The following is a 17,492-nucleotide window of genomic DNA, read 5'->3' as shown; positions in this document are numbered from 1 at the left end:
ATGCCCTCCCCCACAATTTACACACTTCATCGGAGTCTCCACCTTGCATTCCTTAATGTCATGATCCCTTCCACACCTCCCACAATGTCTTTCATTTCTGCATACTCTCGCCATATGCCCAAACTGTTGACACTTATAACACCTTATTGGCATCGCTACATAAGCTTTCACACGGAACCTCTGATAACCCAACTCCACCACTTCCGGACACTCCTTCCGCGCAAATCTCACTGCTACTGTTGTAGATATTACATCCCCACGTGCATCTCTCCTTCCCAACCTCCATGCTTCCACCACCCCAACATCCACTAATTTATCTTCTATCTCAGACATACTTACAGTTACCGGCACTCCATACAACACCCCCTTACACGACACACCACTTTGATCAATCGCATGTACCGCATGTCTACCCAAACAACGCACTTCCAGAATCTTAGCTTTGCTATCAACATTCGTTCCCTCCACTAGCAACCGACCTCCAGCCACTACTAGCACCCGAGTAACATCCCCCACAGCTGCCTCTATCCATCTAGCAATTTCCAATGGATTCACCCCCAAAAATGTCTTTTCGCGACTATCAGGTTTCAATACCACCTTCCACACACTTTCATGTTGCATCTTCTCTGCCTCCAACACACCACTCCCCAAAGCCCCCAGCTCCTCCAAATCACTTTTTTCCTGACACTCCGACCCTGAGAAGTCCTGAACCAACCCTCCTTCATTATTCCTCTGAGGAGACCTACTGCGAAGCCGTCCCCCATTTCCCCCTTTCCCCTCCTCCATAGATGAGGATCTCACAGAAGACATCTTTCCCCTCTTCTCCCTTTCCTCCACCCCTCCTTTCTTTCCAGGCTTCCCACCTCCCTTGCCCATCCTTACCTCCTCTTCTGGACACACTTTCCCCTTGCTGTCGCCTAAGGAGACCTCACAGCCTTCTCAAGCCCAACTCTCTCCACTTAGTAGCTGCTCCGCCCTGCCTGAGTCCGTCCACATGAATATCCGAGAATCCGATGCAAGCCGCGCGCTCAACTCTTCTCCTCGCGCTCACAGTCCAACATTCCCCCGAGCTCTCCTCCGTGATTCTCTTCCGAAATCGCCCAAGAGATCAGCAGTCAGAAGAGGCCCACAGACTGCAGCAGCCCCGGTCGGCGAGGCCTCCCGCGGCGCTTGCAGTAACGGCCCCCGCTGCCCTCCTCCTCCTCCCCGCCCGAAGGTTCGCTACTCCGTGATTCTCCCCCTCCACATTAATTTCTGTCAGTCTCCCTCCGCCTCGCGGAGCCGCCAACTTCCGCCCACCCCAGCCAGCCACCGAATTCAAACTCAAACCGCCACCGCATCACGTGACCTGCTGTACGTCAGCACACATGTCCATAGCTCTCAACCATTTACGTCGCAAAGGCGGGTGAAAACACCCGATTTTATTTTTGGCGGGTGAGAGGCCCATTGAAACGAATGGGCGTGCAGGAGGCTTGGCGGGTGAGTCAGCTGTTAACAAGGCGGGTGACACCCGCCAAAAGGGTGTGAGTTGAGAGCTATGCATGTCTTTTTAGCATGTGTTCTTGTGCAGCACCCAGAAGTGCTGGTGTAGACAGAGAGGAGCCTTCGTGGAGAAGCCCACTTCTTTCTAGTTTCGGTGTCTACAGAAGAAATATATCAAAAAGCGTTCTGTTACTTTAATCTATCGCTTCTTGTGTTTGCTCTTGATTACATCAAAGGCCTTGGTTGTGAAGCCAGGCAGAGGCTATTCTAAGATGTATTACACGAGTTTAATGAGATCTGCTATTAATGTGGGCGACATTAGCAATGTTGCACCTATTGTCTTTATGAATTTTGAACTGGAGGGCCTTAACCCATTGTAGCTTTTCTTTTTTATTTTCGGCGTGAGGCCATCAAGATGAATGAGGCACTTCTACCTATGGCGGCTTTCTGCCCTATTATATAAATAGAGCACTGTCAGCGCTGTTGTTGGATTATACCAACATAGTTCATTAGTCCACTTACCTCAACAATTTCTTATGCTTTTTTGTGACGCCGGCTGTCCCGTGGTGTATAAAGCACCGGGAAGCTGCGCGTAGAATTCTTAAACTATTTCTGGTCACGTGACTTTGTATGCCTCGTCACATGACAGATCACATATTGTTGTTGGCTAAAGTTTTTGAGTTCTGTGGTATGGCGCAACATGCTAGCTACATGCATTGAGTGTACACGAAACTGATTATTTATTCATCCGGATTTAGAATCACCTACGATACGAAATGGATCGAGCGTTTTATCTTATGCCTCTACCGTAGATCTTGGTGTGTAGAGACCTAAGGTGAAACACCGGAAGGATCCTGATGTAAGCCCCCACGATTTCAATGTGTGAAAAAAAGGCATCAATTAGGCTCCAGACTTTACTTTGTTTGAAAGTCTAAAATATATTACATGTGAGCTGCCTCAGAGCAAATTAACTAGACAATTTGTGTGTTTTCTTTTGTGTAGTTTCTTATGAACCAAAGACTGTATGTATAGGTTGGAACATACATGTTTGATCCTTTCTGTCCCCTATGTATTGCTGTATAAAGTGAAATGCAAAACATGGGCTTCGTAATACCAAACTCCGGTCAACATTATGGGAGTATATGATGAAATCCTTAATGTAGGATACATGGGATGAAATACTACAAATATAATATTTTGTAGTTTCTCATAAAGTCTGTGGGCCTCATTACAACCTGCCAGTCCGGGACCGTGCAAAATCAGTGACGGCGGTAAAAACGTTTCCGTGTCCGCAAGGTTGCGGAAAAACCGTCCGATTACACGCTGTCGGTCGCGCGCACCACACGGACTCGGAAACGTTGTTACCGCCGTCACGGAAAACCCCACGGAAATGGAAATAACGCAGCCACAAGTGGCGCAAAACCCGTTTCCGCCTCTGCCGCCACGGACACGGAACCGGAAATACCATGATCGCCAAAACAGGAAACAGAGAGGCGGCCATCATATAAAAGCACAATCCATTGCCATCCAGAGCCAGCACAAGCACAATCCTAACTCTGAGAAGCCAAAAGGGACCACCAGCATGTCTGCCAGGATTCCTGCTCAGAGGCAGCGCAAACAGCGCTTCAGCGAGGCGGAGCTAACCGTCTTGGTGGAGCACATTGTGGACAATGCGGAGATGCTGTTCAGCGCCGACCAACGGCGTGCCACACAGCAGCGGAGGAAGGAGGTGTGGGCCGAAGCTGCACGCAAGTGCACCGCTGTGGGCGTGGCAGTGAGGAGCGTGAAGGACTGCCACAAGCGGTGGGACGACCTGAGGCTGAGGGTACGCAACCTCATTTCCACGCACCGCCAACGCAGCAGTGGGACAGGCGGAGGACCCCCCTTCCCCACTGAGGCTGCAAGCATGGGAGGAGCGTTGCAGCAGCGTCCTCCACCTAGAGGGAATCCATGGGATCGGGCAGGCTGAGGCAGGAGTGAGCCCACCTGCAGATGCCGGTAAGTGCCCAAACATGAATGCCACATGTAAATATGCAGTTGTGAGTATTGGGCCAAAGGACCCATTAACAACCCCCCCCCCGGCAGTGCATGTGTGGGCCAAAGGACCCATTAACAACCCCCCCCCAGGCAGTGCATGTGTGGGCCAAAGGACCCATTAACAACCCCCCCCCCAGGCAGTGCATGTGTGGGCCAAAGGACCCATCATGATCCGTATGGCAACCAATATCACAGAATGCATTCACCAGCAATCAGATGCATGTGACTAACACTATTCAATGTACAATCTTAATGACGCATGTGATGCACCCATCTGCCACCACAACAACACTAATTGCATGCCCTTTGTGTCCCCACAGCCGTTTCAAGTGACAGTGATACTGCACAACAGGCCAGCCAATCTACACCGGCAAGTACACAAGCCACCGCCACCACACAGGAGGATGCTGCCGGCAGTTCTGCACCTCTGGCCACATTACCAGCCACTACAGATGTGCGGCCCACCACCGACATCCCCACCGTCTCCACACTGGCTGAGTCTAGACAGGTGCCACGGGAACCTATCATGGCCACCCAACACAACACCGAAGGCAGCAGCACTGCAGAGGGGGCGGCCTGCAGTGATAACAGTGCCCCGCAAGAGCACTCGGAAACGGGGCCACAGGGGGAGATGCCCACATTGGAAGACCTGGGCTCCTTCCATGAGCTGGGGTTCAGCCCCACTTCACTGGGGAGTCCCATGAGGTCGCCCACCCCATCCATGGCCGAACTGAATGCCCGCATGCAGCGGATGGAGGACCAGCAGGCTACCCTCACCCAGCTGGTGGAGAGGCAGCTAAAGGAATCCAGGCTGCAGAGGGAGAGCTACAGCGCCTCAGTGCGTCGCCTGTCGAGGTCCATCGGACGCTTTGCAAGCACTATAGTAACCCTTGCACACCATGTGCGGGAGGGCAACGACCACACCTCCAGGCTTGTAGAGGCCATGTTGGTTGGCTAACAGGCAAATCTGGCACGGATGCCCTCAATCCCAGATTCTGGCCAATCAAACACAACCACCCCATCCAGCTCCACTACTGCCAGTCCAAGGAGGCGCTCGAGTAGGCTAACGGGTCCCTCGGGCAAGGTTGCACAGGCACAGAAGCGCACACGGAAGTGATGGCATGTGTGTGGGGCAGTGCAGGACACATGTGGACTACAAGGGTGTGAGAGGGGTGGGCACGTTTGGGTGGTGGGGTAGGTAGTTTTGGGGGTTTGAACAATGGGGTCTGGGTGGGGGTGGGCACGTTTGGGTGGTGGGGTAGGTAGTTTTGGGGGTTTGAACAATGGGCTCTGGGTGGGGGTGGGCACGTTTGGGTGGTGGGTGGCCCCGGGTGTACAGCTTCCCTAACCAATGCACCTCCTTCCCTGTTATTACATCAATACATCACCATTTCAAATCAAGACATACATGTGTGGACATTGATCATTTATTTTGCAGTGCAACTATTAATTCATTGTCGTCACCATGTTCGTGCATTTCTGTGAATGTGCTGTGACTCAAAAGTAAATGCGAATCAGGGCATCCCGTGCTCTCTGGCCATCATGTGGACCCCCAGGGGGAGGCGGTGCCATCCCATCCCCATCTCCATCCCCATCCCCATCTCCATCCCCATCCCCATCTTCCTCATCTGCGTGTGGTGGCATTGGGATGTTCCTACGCAGGCATATATTGTGCAGCATGGCACATACAAGGGTGATTTTACCCGTCTTCACTGGGCTGTACAGCAGTGATCCGCCAGATCTGCTCAGACAGCGGAAACGGGCCTTCAGCAGTCCAAATGTCCTCTCAATCATTCCACGTGTGCGGATATGTGCCCTATTGTATGCCTTTTCATGCCTGTTCCTTGGTCTCCGTACAGGTGTCATCATCCATGGCGTGAGTGCATATCCCGCATCACCTATATGGGATGTAAATGGGGGAACATGTCAGTGTTTGTGGCATCATGTCCTCATCTGCTGCTGTGCATTCTTGTATCATCATTCATTCATGCATATGTACCATGCAGTGTATGGAGGTATGTTTTGGGCATCACGATGTATGTCGCTGACTGCATATGGGCCTACACATTAACTTGCATGTTTATTGTGCCCTGCGGGTGACATTTGATTGTGTGCATGTCACGGTGCAGTGCTGTCCACACATGGCAGAGTGACTCCACTGTACGGAAGTAGTAAATTCACGTCGTCTCATTTACACGCCTCTCATGCTTTTTGAGGCAGTGTTTCAATTGAGGGTGGGTGTCTGCAGTGGCACAGGGTTCATGGGACAGTGACGGGATTGGCTGTGCCAGCGTGTGCACGGGCACATTGTGGTGCCCTGTCATGTCTTCCTTCATGATGTTTTGCATCCGCTGTGTATTTGGTAGATGGAAGGGGGGTGATGCATGTGCGGTCACAGCGGCACACTCACAATGCTCATTGGCCTGGACACACACACACCACTCCGACAGGGTTGTAGCATCGTCAGCTGTACTCACCCAATAGCCATGTGCTTTGTCCGGCATAGCGTTCCATGTACCGTGGCAACGTGGAATTCCGCAGTACCATTGAGTCATGTGATGAGCCTGGGAAACGTGCGCAGCAGTGTGTAATCAGTTGCATGGCATCACAAACCATCTGGACATTCAAAGAGTGATACTGTTTCCTATTGCGGAACACCGCCTCAATTGCATGTGGTACTGTCAGCTCGACGTGGGTGCAGTCAACTGCGCCTATGCAATTTGGCATGCCTGCTATGGCATGGAAGGCCAACTTGGTGGCAATGACCTCGGGGAGGGTGCGGGGTAGGGCTATGTGTTCCGACACATGGCGCAACAGGGCATCCAGTACCTGTACCAGGATTTTGGAGAAACAGGGTTGTGATATGCCGTGCAGCTCACCAACCGTGTGTTGATAGGTGCCAGTGCCAAGGAAATGCAGTACTGAGACAACCTTCAAGAGGGGGGGATGGCGGTGGGGGTGTCAATTAGGCTGCTGATGTTGTCCTCAATCATGGCGGTGATGTGCAGGATTGTTGCACGGTCCAGCCGGTATAGTGTGTGGATCTGTCCTGGGGTGAGGTTCCAGGGTGAGGCCCTGATGCGTGGTATTGCTGGCTGGCGGCGGGGTCGGGCTGGCTGGGCAATGGGGTTTGCCATAGCTGCAGGGTTGGCTGGTTGTCGCCTGCGCCTCCTCCGCCTACGCCTCCTCCTCTGCGCCATTACTGCCACCATGTGCAGTGCTGCCTGTTGGTTGAGTAGGCCCAGTCCCAGTGCTACTAGACCTGCTGCCTGCATGGTTCTGTGTTGTGTTGGGCTGGGTGTGGCCCTTTTGTAGGCTCCCAGTGGCCTGCTAGGTCCAGCTGGGCTGATTTGGTGCACCTGTGCCCTGATTCAGTTCAGCAGGCAGTGTATAACGGCATGTTCGCGGTGGCGGCGGTTCCGCCACCGTGATCACGGTATTTACGCCATTTTTGTTGCCGGTATTTCCGTGTTCGCGCTAGTTGTGATGCTCACGGTGTCTCGTGTTGACGGTAACGGAGGGGTTTCCGTGCAGACGGACTTAACGGGAACCCTATTTCCGCAGTGGCGGTTTAGGGTGGTGCTATTACCGGGGCCGCGGGTCATGATTGGGCGAACATGGAAACGGTGCCGGTATGGTTTTACCGGCAGTGTTAATTCCGGACCGGGGTACTTGTAATGAGGCCCATATCTTCGGTCTATAGTGTATATGTTGTTCCTTAAGTGATTGAATGAGGATCCATATATTTTTAACACGGTTCTGCATCATTACTCATTACCAAAAGGTATAAACTTCTAAATCATGAGACATGTATCTTTTCATATAGGATGTACTTGCAGAAATACGAGGGTTAAACAGCATTAAAGAAGCAGTTCTTATATTTCTATGCTGTAACGTTATCAGATGAACACACTCCATTCTACCGATATATTGAGGCCATGTTTTACAGTATCTAAATCATAAATCCACCGTTGTTCGCACTTCGTGAGGCTCAAATCTCTATTGCCTCCTCTTGGTGGCTGTTTGATGACTTGTATGATACACCAGAGCATTTCTGTGCATTTGTGTTGTTTGGACACATAATGAGCTACCAATGGCTTGCAGTCTATTTTATTTCTGATGCATGATTTGTGTTTGCAAATTCTTTGCCGAATTTGTCGCTTAGTTTTGCCTATATATACCAGATCACATGGACATTTAATAGCATACACAGCCCATTGGGTCAGACAATTTGTGAAGCTTGTAAATTGGATTACTTTAGCCCTAAGAACAATACTTTTCATGTTTTGTGTTTGTGCGCATACCGAAGAGTTGCCGCATCGATGATGTCCTATCACTGGGGGTAAACCCCAAAGTGGTGTTTGTGGTTGTTTTTCAATTGGTTTATTGGGGTACGAATGTACCAAAGTGTCTCTAAGATTTTTTTGCCTTTTGAATGCGAAGCGTGGTGCGGAAGGGTTAAAATCCTCCGTCTTGATCATATGCCAATTCTTTCAGATGTTTTTTCTCAGATGGCTACTGATTGGACTATATGTGCTTACACATGTTATTTTATCCAAGGTATGATGATGTGTTGGTTCTAAACAACTGGCTCTATTCATGTGTTGCACCCTCTTATATGCTCGATGTATAGTAGATGAGGGATAACCTCTATCTTTGAGCCTAGATTTAAGGATTTTATCATGTTCTTTGTATGTGTCTAATTGTGTGCAGTTTCTGCGGATACGCAGAAACTGGCCATAAGGAAGACCTTCCTTCAAGCTCCGTGGATGAAAACTTTGATACTCTAGAAGCATCTTTTTGTCGTTGGGCTTTCTATAAAGGACCGTCTCTAAATGTCCTTGGTCTGTTTTCTGTATTTCAAGATCTAGAAATGCTATTTTGCTTGCATCAAAATCCATGGTGAATTTGATGAAAGAATTTTGTGTGTCAAGCCATTGATGGAAGGATTTTAGTTGCTCTGAGGTTCCGCTCCATATCATACAGATATTATCAATATAAAGAAGCCATATTCTGATGTATTGGGAAAAAGGATTGTTTGGCTCATAGATGGACTGCCTTTCCAAACGATCCATGTTAGCCAAGAGGCATTTCAATATGCTGCGCTTAAGTGCTGGAATGCCTTACCTCTAGATCTTGGGGGATGTGCTTCTTTTGATTGTTTCAAGCGGTGACATAAAACTGCAACCGGAGGCCTGGACCAACCCAGGTACTCTACAACCTTCAACATCACCCTCCGATAGGAAGAGTCGGCATGATCACCAGGCTCGGGCCTACCAAACTCCATCTCAGGAGACGTGTCTAGGCCACTGGCATCGATGCAGATCCTCAATCCGACTTTCCTCGGAAATGAGACATTCTGGAGCCCCAGGTGCCCCATAAGGAAGACCAAAGGGCACATCATCCTCCTCAGACTCCTTTTCCTCTTCAAAAATATTCTGGAGAGACTGAATGAACTCCTTCCTAGGGAGAGTAGCATACCTTTAATCAGGGACAGGCTTCACAGACTTAGACGTAGCCTTCCTTGGAGGTGCAACAGCCACAGGGGTTCTACCGGTAAATTCTGCCCAATAGGCGCTGATGGCATAGACAGCTCCGACGGCATCGACAAAGGCGTTGAAGGTCTGACTGGGTGTAAATACTCGATAGACTCACTTGACGGACATGGCGCAGATGGCGTCGACACGTTCTTCGACAACTTCACAGGCTTTGACGGTTTCGTGGGAGACGAAGACCGTGACCTGGACCTTGCACGTCTCTGGCGATCCCCTGATGCCTTGTCTGAACGGGACCTCTAGGGCTCCCGAGGTTTATCGCGCTGACTACCCGGGCCCGAGGGCGAACGAGCATCGGACCGAGATCGTTCCTTGCCGGCTTCAACCGAAGGTGCGGACGGAACTGTGCCGTGAGATTGAAATATTTTTAGCATTTGCTGCCGAAAAGACTCCCATTTCTCGGCATTAGAGGATTTAGTGGGGCATGACATTTTCTTCGGATAGTCGTCTTCTGATGAGGACGGGGAAGGCGAACAGTCATGTCGCTTCTGGGACCGCCTCGACGAAGAGGAAGAGTGGCGCGAACCACTCTGGGACCTAGATCTCCTGGACGTCTTCCGACAAGGAATCTCGGAATCTCCCTTGACTCATGGGTCAACAAACCAGTAGACAAGGCCTTGGCAGTCAAGGGCTGACACTTCGAGCAATCGTCTGTGGCGTGGTCCTCCCACAGGCACCACAAGCAAATACGTTGCGGGTCAGTGATCGACATCTTGGACCCACACTCCCAACATTTCTTAAAGCCAGACCGCAGGGTCATCGGAGCGGAAGAAGAAGATATAATCGCACAATACGAAGTAGAAGACCCAAGTTCTCGAAGCAAACATGTTTATGGAAAAAACGGAACTGAGGCTACGGACGCCATGATGAGGAATATGTTGGAAGACACCATCCATGCGAAGAGCAGTGTTAATTCTAAGAGAAACTTACTTTGTGTCAAGATGTGGAGCACTGCTGCATGATAACTACTTCCATACAAGTTTAACTTTTTGCAAATGTCTGCTGGGCATCAAATACTTTTTATTTTCTTGTGAAAGAAAAAGGTTACTACCTTGAAATAGAATTCACTCTCGAAGTTTAAAAATGTGGAGTAAAATACTCCCAGCTCAAAATCTTATCTGGAGCACTGGTCATTGCTCAAACACCTTATACTTAAATGGGGCCAGTGACTGGGGCCTTGTTTTTTATTGAGAAAGTGAATAATATTCACTCGGAAGTCAGAAAAAGTTCGTAAACAAGGGAGAAGAAAGTTAATTGAGAATAGTGAAGAGTTCTGTCTAAGTGGGATAGGAGGCAAGCATAGCTGATTCGTTAGCTTTCTTTAAGTTTAGAGTGGAACCTGATTGATCGCTTTAAAGATTGTGTCAGGAGTATGGCATCAGGGGAGTTCAGCATGCTTAGTGGCAGTTTCTATAATAGCTTTTTCTGACGAGAACCAATTAAGGCAGGGAGCTTTGTGAATATGAAAGGTGGATTTTCAAGGGGTAACAGCAACTAAGGCAACTAAGACACACAGAGGAAAAGGTCTGAGTGAAGTTTCTCAGCAGACAGTATAATTTTCCAAGTACTATATGACAAATCTTGATTAATCCTTACTGTCTTCCCAGCGGGGAGCCTCCCCCTTTGAGGGTCAGGAGGGCAAATGGGACCTCACTGGGAGCGACTCCCCTCTAGGGGATAAGGAACTTCAACTAATATTGAGAAACGTTTTGGCGAAAGTGTATACGTCTTTCTGGTCATCTTTAATGGACCCTTTTCTTTTTAAAACCAGAATAACTATTTGTAGAGATATCCAAGTGACTCCGGGCCAGGTAAAGACTAAGCATGACGCCCATGGCGCGGTTTTAACTTTTCTGTTCAAGAAAAGTGGAATGGCTATGTAGTAAGTAGGTTTTAGACAGAGGACAGACATTTGTTTAACGACAGATTAGTTTAGGTTTCTAGCTAGGGAATTCTCTCTTAGGGAAAAGGATAGATAGGCATTTTTTCCTTTTACTTTTGAATAAAGACCCTTGAAATTTCCTCTTACTGACCTTTTGCCACCACCATCACGCCAGGACCTACCTTGAGAAGGGCACTTCTCACACTCTAGGGGGTCAACACATGACTTGGTAACCTTTACAAGATCATCCATCCGCCACAAATTATTTTCAGGTTGGATCTGACCCTCCATAAGCGCTAACCAGCAGCATCCTTACTCATCATATCTTTGCGATTGTATTAGCCAGAAGACATATACTCACTTGGTAAACTATCCCCATCCTATCCACAAGAATTTACCCACGAGAGATTTACTTCATCCTTACTAACATTGACATTCTTCTTTATCGTTGTCTTCTCTCCCTGGTGCTTTGCTTCTCCCTGTAACTTGTGGTAAATGTCCACAAAAATTGTAACAATTGTAAAACATGGTTTTTGAACACTGCATCGTCACTCATGTCACCAATACACAATTCAACACTGCACTTCTCACCACCAAAGGCACCAATTTGTTCCTATGTTATGCGACGCTTGTGTTGGATTCAACATCCGCTCAAAATTTAGCAACCATTGTTTGATGGATGACAACCACAGCCTTGATAAACACACCTGAGTGGTCGAAACGGTCTCACCACCTTCAGTAACATTAAAGACCTACTGGCACAAATGGAACCAACAGACTCCAGTTTTCATTAATTGAGTCCTAAGTCTATTCAAGACTGCATATGAACTGTGTGTGCAGCGCCAATATCGTAGGAATCACCTATACATCCTGTAACTAATGACCAACATAGCAATGGCCTTCCATGAAATCACTGTAATTCAAAGCATCACCTACTTCCAGAAAAGATCAAATAACATATCCATGCCTACCCTTTAATACCCCTATATTTCAGGAGTTAACCTGATTGCACCTGGGGACCTGGTCAGATCCACTAAGAAATTAAATGCCTCTGTAAAACAATATGACACTTTTCCAAGCATGCTGATCAGGGATCACAGTCACCGTAGCCACCTCAATGACAGATTTCTGTAAACCGTCACGTCCATCATGAATTACCCCAGGTCTTCTGAAATGGATGCTTTTGCTCCTCGAATAAAACCCAATGCTGACCCAGATAGCCTTGAAAACATTAGACTAATCTCCAACATCAATTTCATTGCTAAAGCTCTGAAAAATACAGACCACTAGCTCGATTGATTTTGGGTTAATGACTACCCCTGGACTGGATTAACAAGTATCTTTAAGACTGTGCCTCGACAACCAAAACAGGAGATTTCAAATCATCAACATTTCACCATGACATGTGTGGTCCCTCCAAGAGCCATCCTATGCCCTTGGTTATTTAACATGTATTTTAAACTTCTGTTAATCTTTTCCACTGTTTGTCAGAAGCCCCTCTCTGTGAGCCCGGGTGGTGAGTTCTACCCATATAGGGAAGAGAAATGAGAAGAAAACTGCTAGTATTTGACAAGGGACCGCTACATGCCTTAGGGAACATGCAGTAGTGGTCTAGTTCTTCCTACATTCTGACGCCTTCCAGTTGTTCTTTGCCGGTCCGGTGCAGCCGACCTCCTTGTCGCAGTGCTTTGGGTAAGGCTCCTTCCCAGCATAATTGATGCTTATGTTGTATTCCGTGTTCCCTCCTTGACTTCTTTCCACTGCCTCCTTCCTACTCTGCTTCTTGCCATGACCTTCCCCTCTTGCTCCTGACTCTCCATAGTACGCTCCTGTGACCTTCTGTTTTCCATTGCCTTGCAGTTCCTTTCATGCTACAGTTCGTCCAGTGAGCTCCTGCCAGCATTCTTCCTTCTTATACTTACCTGTGAACTGCCATCCAACACTCAAGTTGGGTATTCATTTTGAGTCTTTCAACCAGCAGCAAGTTGCCAAACAGACTGCCTGAGGGTTTTTACCATCCACTGTTTTTTCTTTCTCTGGACAAGGGAGGATTCCCTACTGGTCAATGTGTGCCCCCTTATTGCCTCTAACTGAAGGGCGACACAGTGGCTTCTGACAGGGGTCGGTCTTACCTCTACACTTCTCGACTTAGACAGAGGAGAAAGGTAAGGTCACCTCTTGATGACTGTACATAGACTGTTCACCGAGCCTCTGGAACATAAACAACTACATATTACCAAACTCTTCCAGGGAGTCCAGGACAGGACCACAGATGAGGTTATAATCTATCTATATTTTCTCCCCACCATGTTTTGTACTGTATACTGTACCTACCCCTTCGCAGCAGTAATTTGATTAAACACTTTCCAAAACTTCAAAATAAAATATATATAAAGAAATGCGATTAAAATAATAAATTATTGGAGGCCACCAGGGGGCGCGCAGATGTCAGCAGCTTCAGCGTTAAGCTCTCCATTCCCTGGGTCTAAAGGGGATCAGACCCCCCTACCCCCAAAAACGAACACACTGGAGCAGGATTGGCGGGAGCATCAAAGACATACTTCAGTGAAATATGGGGTGCAACGACCCCTTGTAAGGAGAGGTACGGAGCACTCCTGACAGCCTGGGAAAGTGAGCTGGGGGTCCTATCCGGATTGCCTTGGAAAACGCACAAGGACGCGGGGCCACGGCACCAATTGGGCCTGGGGGCACTGGGCCCATCCATATTCGAGGTGCGCACCCCCACCGGCCCCCCCCTCGCAGAGGCTCCCGACAGCAGCAAAGGGGGCTCCTGTGAGCCGGTGGAGAGCGGTCGTGCAGAGGACACCTGGTGCCCACCAACACCCGCCCCCCCACGGAACGGACAGAGCGGCCCAGTACCGCCCCAGTGGGTAGGGGGCCAGAGAGCTAATGTGGGTCAGTGCCTGTGGTAACCCAACCCTGCCCCGGTGGAGCAGTGGGGGAAGGGGTCTGGAATCAGCAGAGGAGAAAGTCGCCCGGGGAATGAAGGACACGCAGTGATAACAGAGAAGGCCAGGAAGAGCTGTGGGCCCCCGGCTCAGGGGTGTGTGCCTGCCTCCCGGACGCCACACTCCCCACCACTGTGGAACGGACATAGAGGCGCTGGAGTGGAGGGGATCAAGGGCTCTTGGGGGGGCTTGCCCCGGAAGTGGCCCACAGGAAGCAGCGGGGGAAGGTCACTGGCTCCGGTGGAGCGCTAAGGAAGCGGTCCTATGGGAGCTGGGACAACCTGGTGACACTGGAGACCAACTGGAGGTGAGGGCCCCCTATTTAGGGGCGTGTACCCGCCTCCCGGACATCCCACCACATAAGCCCGGCTCACTAGCATCTGTACCCGTGGAAAGAGTGGAATAGCTGAGCAGCAGAAGCAGGACAACTGATGACGTGCTGGAGAGCATGGCCCCCCCACCCTCGGAGGTCCTGGCACAGCGCACCTAAGGTGAAGAGACCATGGAGAAGTGAGAGTGAGAGGGGCCGTCTGCCTGTGAGCATTGGATCCCACGACGAGTTACCCGAGAGACCCAATTACTGGCGGGTCAACCCATTGGGCATTAGAGGCCACTTGTTGAATTTACCTGGAAGTAGGTCGGCTCATCGCAGTGGGGCCCCTCCAAACAAGGGATAACACGCCCGGCGGTGAGGAAAATCACATGGACGCAAGATCTAAGCTAGCTGGCTTTGAGTATACACGGAGGGAGAACCAGGGAGAGACAGCGCACCGCTCTGCCATGGCGACCGGGTGGTGGGTGTGGGGGCGGGGGGAATCATTGGCTACAAAAAAAGATGTTGCAGCACTGATGGATGAGATCCGGAGCATGCGGACTGACATCGGGGGAAGGGTCGACAGAACCACTCAGAGGATTGACAAGATGGAAGACAGACTAGAAGAAGTGAGCACAACCAATCCTCTCGGGATGCCATGGAGATTCAAATGGACGTAAGAATGTTGGAAATGGAAAGGAGAGAGGGGGAGATCACACTGAAAATGGATGACATTGAGAATAGAAAGAGGCAGAGCAATCTGAGGCTCTTTGGGATCCCGGATAAGGAGGGGAAGACGGAGAGGGACGTGAGGAGAATCCTCCAGGAAGTCACTAAACTCATTTTCGAGGATGACTCCATCAATGAAGACAAAATTGAAAGGATCCACAGGGCCGGATGACCAACAGGGGGTCCCAGATCACTTCCTGCTCGATCTCACAATTATCCAGATAAGCACAAGATCCTGGAGAAGGCGAGAAAGAAGGGCTCAGTGATGTATGGTAACTCCAGAGTAACGATTTTCCAAGACATGTCCTTGCTAACGCTTGCAAGGAGACGCCTGGGCTCATCCCCAATGAAGTGGATGAATGAAAAGGGAATCCAATATAGATGGGGTTTCCCATTCTCCTTGGCGTTTAAAGTAGATGGAACTAAATACAAACTGTCCAACGAGGAGGAGATACAGAGGGCCACGAGGGAGTTAGTAGGTGACACCGGGAGCCTACAGGGGGCCAAGGAGCAGGAGGCTGCGGTGACCCAATGGCATATTAAGGGACCCAAAAGACAAAGAATGGCAGGATCTTGGAAACTGAATACGTCCCTGGCAGCAGACACCTAATGACAAAAGATGCATCTTTTTTTCGTTGAGCAAGACATTGGGTGGGGGGAGCCTGCCGTCGGGTAGGGACGGGCGGAGGGGGATTTGACTGGTGTGAAATGACTCAAAGTAATCCACCAGGTATCGGGTGGCCATTGCACCCAGAGAGATTGAGGGGAAAGGTTATGGGGAGTTTAAAAAAAAAAGGGAGTGGGGGTGAGGGGCTCTGAGATAAAAGGGTCGGATGAGCTGAGACCTGAGTGAAAGGGCCCAGTTGGTGGTTTTGGTTTCACCCTAGTGGTAACTGGGGGTAGCCATGAACCGCTCGGGAAGAGAGGATGAGAGGGGGGAGGACGGAAGGGACACGGGGGGAGGGAGAGAATAGTACTAGGGACCTTGCTTAGTTTTGTGTTATTTCCTGGTTACATGATTCAAGTTGGTAGGCTAAGGCTGACCAGATGGCAAGGACCAGAGATCCTCAGTGGGATAACATGATGGCAATGGATGGAGCTCAAGGGAGCCGGCTGAGGAATGGGACTCTTAATGTCAAATGTCAAGGGCCTGAACTCTCCTACTAAAAGGTCACTGGTTGCAAGGGAATTTCGCAGGGTAGAGCTGGATACTATGTTTCTCCAGGACACCAAATTTTGTAAGGGGGAGGAAAGAAGAATTTCTGAGGGGTTGGCGGGCAAGGTATACTGGGGGTCGGGCCCATTAAGGAGGGTGGAGTTGAGTATCTTACTTAACAGAGCTCTTAAGATGGAGGTCTCTAAGGTGTGGTCAGATGTGGAGGGGAGGGCCTTGTTGGTCTCGGGCACCATCAGAAACGTGCGTTTTCGCGTTCGCCACGATTTATGCACCCATCCAGGGTCAACCAAGATTCTAGAAGAATATCCTCCCCAAAATAATGGTAGAGAGTTTGGGACACCTCATCATTGGAGGGGACTTCAATATATGGGCGGACGCAAACTTGGACAGAAAGGGGATGCAGGACAGGGCATAGGAAGTGGTGAAGCCAGGCCATGGGGAGATCCAGGAGACTCTTGAATTATATGGGTTGCGGGACATGTGGCTCTACTTTTACCCATGAGCGAGGGGATACAACTTTTACTCACCACCCAACGGAACATTTACTAGGGGGTCTGTGGGAGGAGGCGCTGAATGCAGAGATTCGGCCTACTTCTTGGCCGGTCCACGATATGGTGACAGTGGACCTGGTTTGGGCGGGCATGAACCCAGGGGGGACCAAATGGAGATGCAACAAGTCTCTATGTAAAGACCCAGTGTTCCGACAGGAGATGGCTAGGGAAAATCGAGGAATTCTTCATCACTAATCACACAGGGAGGTGGACATAAGGAAGGTGTGGGCAGCTGGGAAAGCAACTTGGAGGGGGGTTTTCATTAGGGAAGGGCCGCGGAAGAAAAGGGAGCTGGGTCTGATTGAGAACAGACCACGGGATGAGATCAAAAACCTGGATAAGTGAGCGCAGGGGGAGGTGAGTGAGGAGAGTATTAAGGAGGCTAGGGGGAAACGGGAGGAACTGCGGCTCCTTGAGGAGGGGAAGAGAATACATAACCTGTTATTATTCCTTAAACAGAAATTTAACAAAAAAGGTGATAAGGCAGATGCACTTCTGGCAGCCAGTTTAAGAGGGCAGAGAGATGGGTGGTAGAAATAGAAGGGGGGGGGGTGAGGTAAAAGAGACATCCACAGAGGAGATCCAGGAGGCTTTTGCCTCCTTCTACGAGACCTTATATAAATTGGATCGAACCCCAGGCGCGGGAGGGATAGCAGAGTATTTGGCAAACACTCACCTGCCCAGATTGAAGGCAGATGAAGCGGACGCACTGGAAGCCCCCATAACAGCAAAAGAAATGCAGAAAATGGTAGGGAGACTGGTAGGGAGACTGCCATTGGGGAAAGCCCCGGGGGACG

At 49.8% G+C, this 17,492-nt stretch overlaps 1 protein-coding gene across 1 annotated transcript in view; it reads right to left on the bottom strand.

Annotated features, from left to right (window-relative positions):
* The window catches only part of CABLES1 (Cdk5 and Abl enzyme substrate 1), a 782,082-nt gene that overhangs the window by 162,365 nt on the left and 602,225 nt on the right, over positions 1-17,492 (bottom strand). The window lies entirely within an intron of this gene.

This window comes from Ambystoma mexicanum, chromosome 5q (genome assembly GCF_040938575.1).
Source record: "Ambystoma mexicanum isolate Mex_15411 chromosome 5q, UKY_AmexF1_1, whole genome shotgun sequence".
NCBI lineage: Eukaryota > Metazoa > Chordata > Amphibia > Caudata > Ambystomatidae > Ambystoma > Ambystoma mexicanum.
Note: the sequence above shows the minus strand (reverse complement) of the source record. Positions and strands in the feature narration are given on the sequence as shown.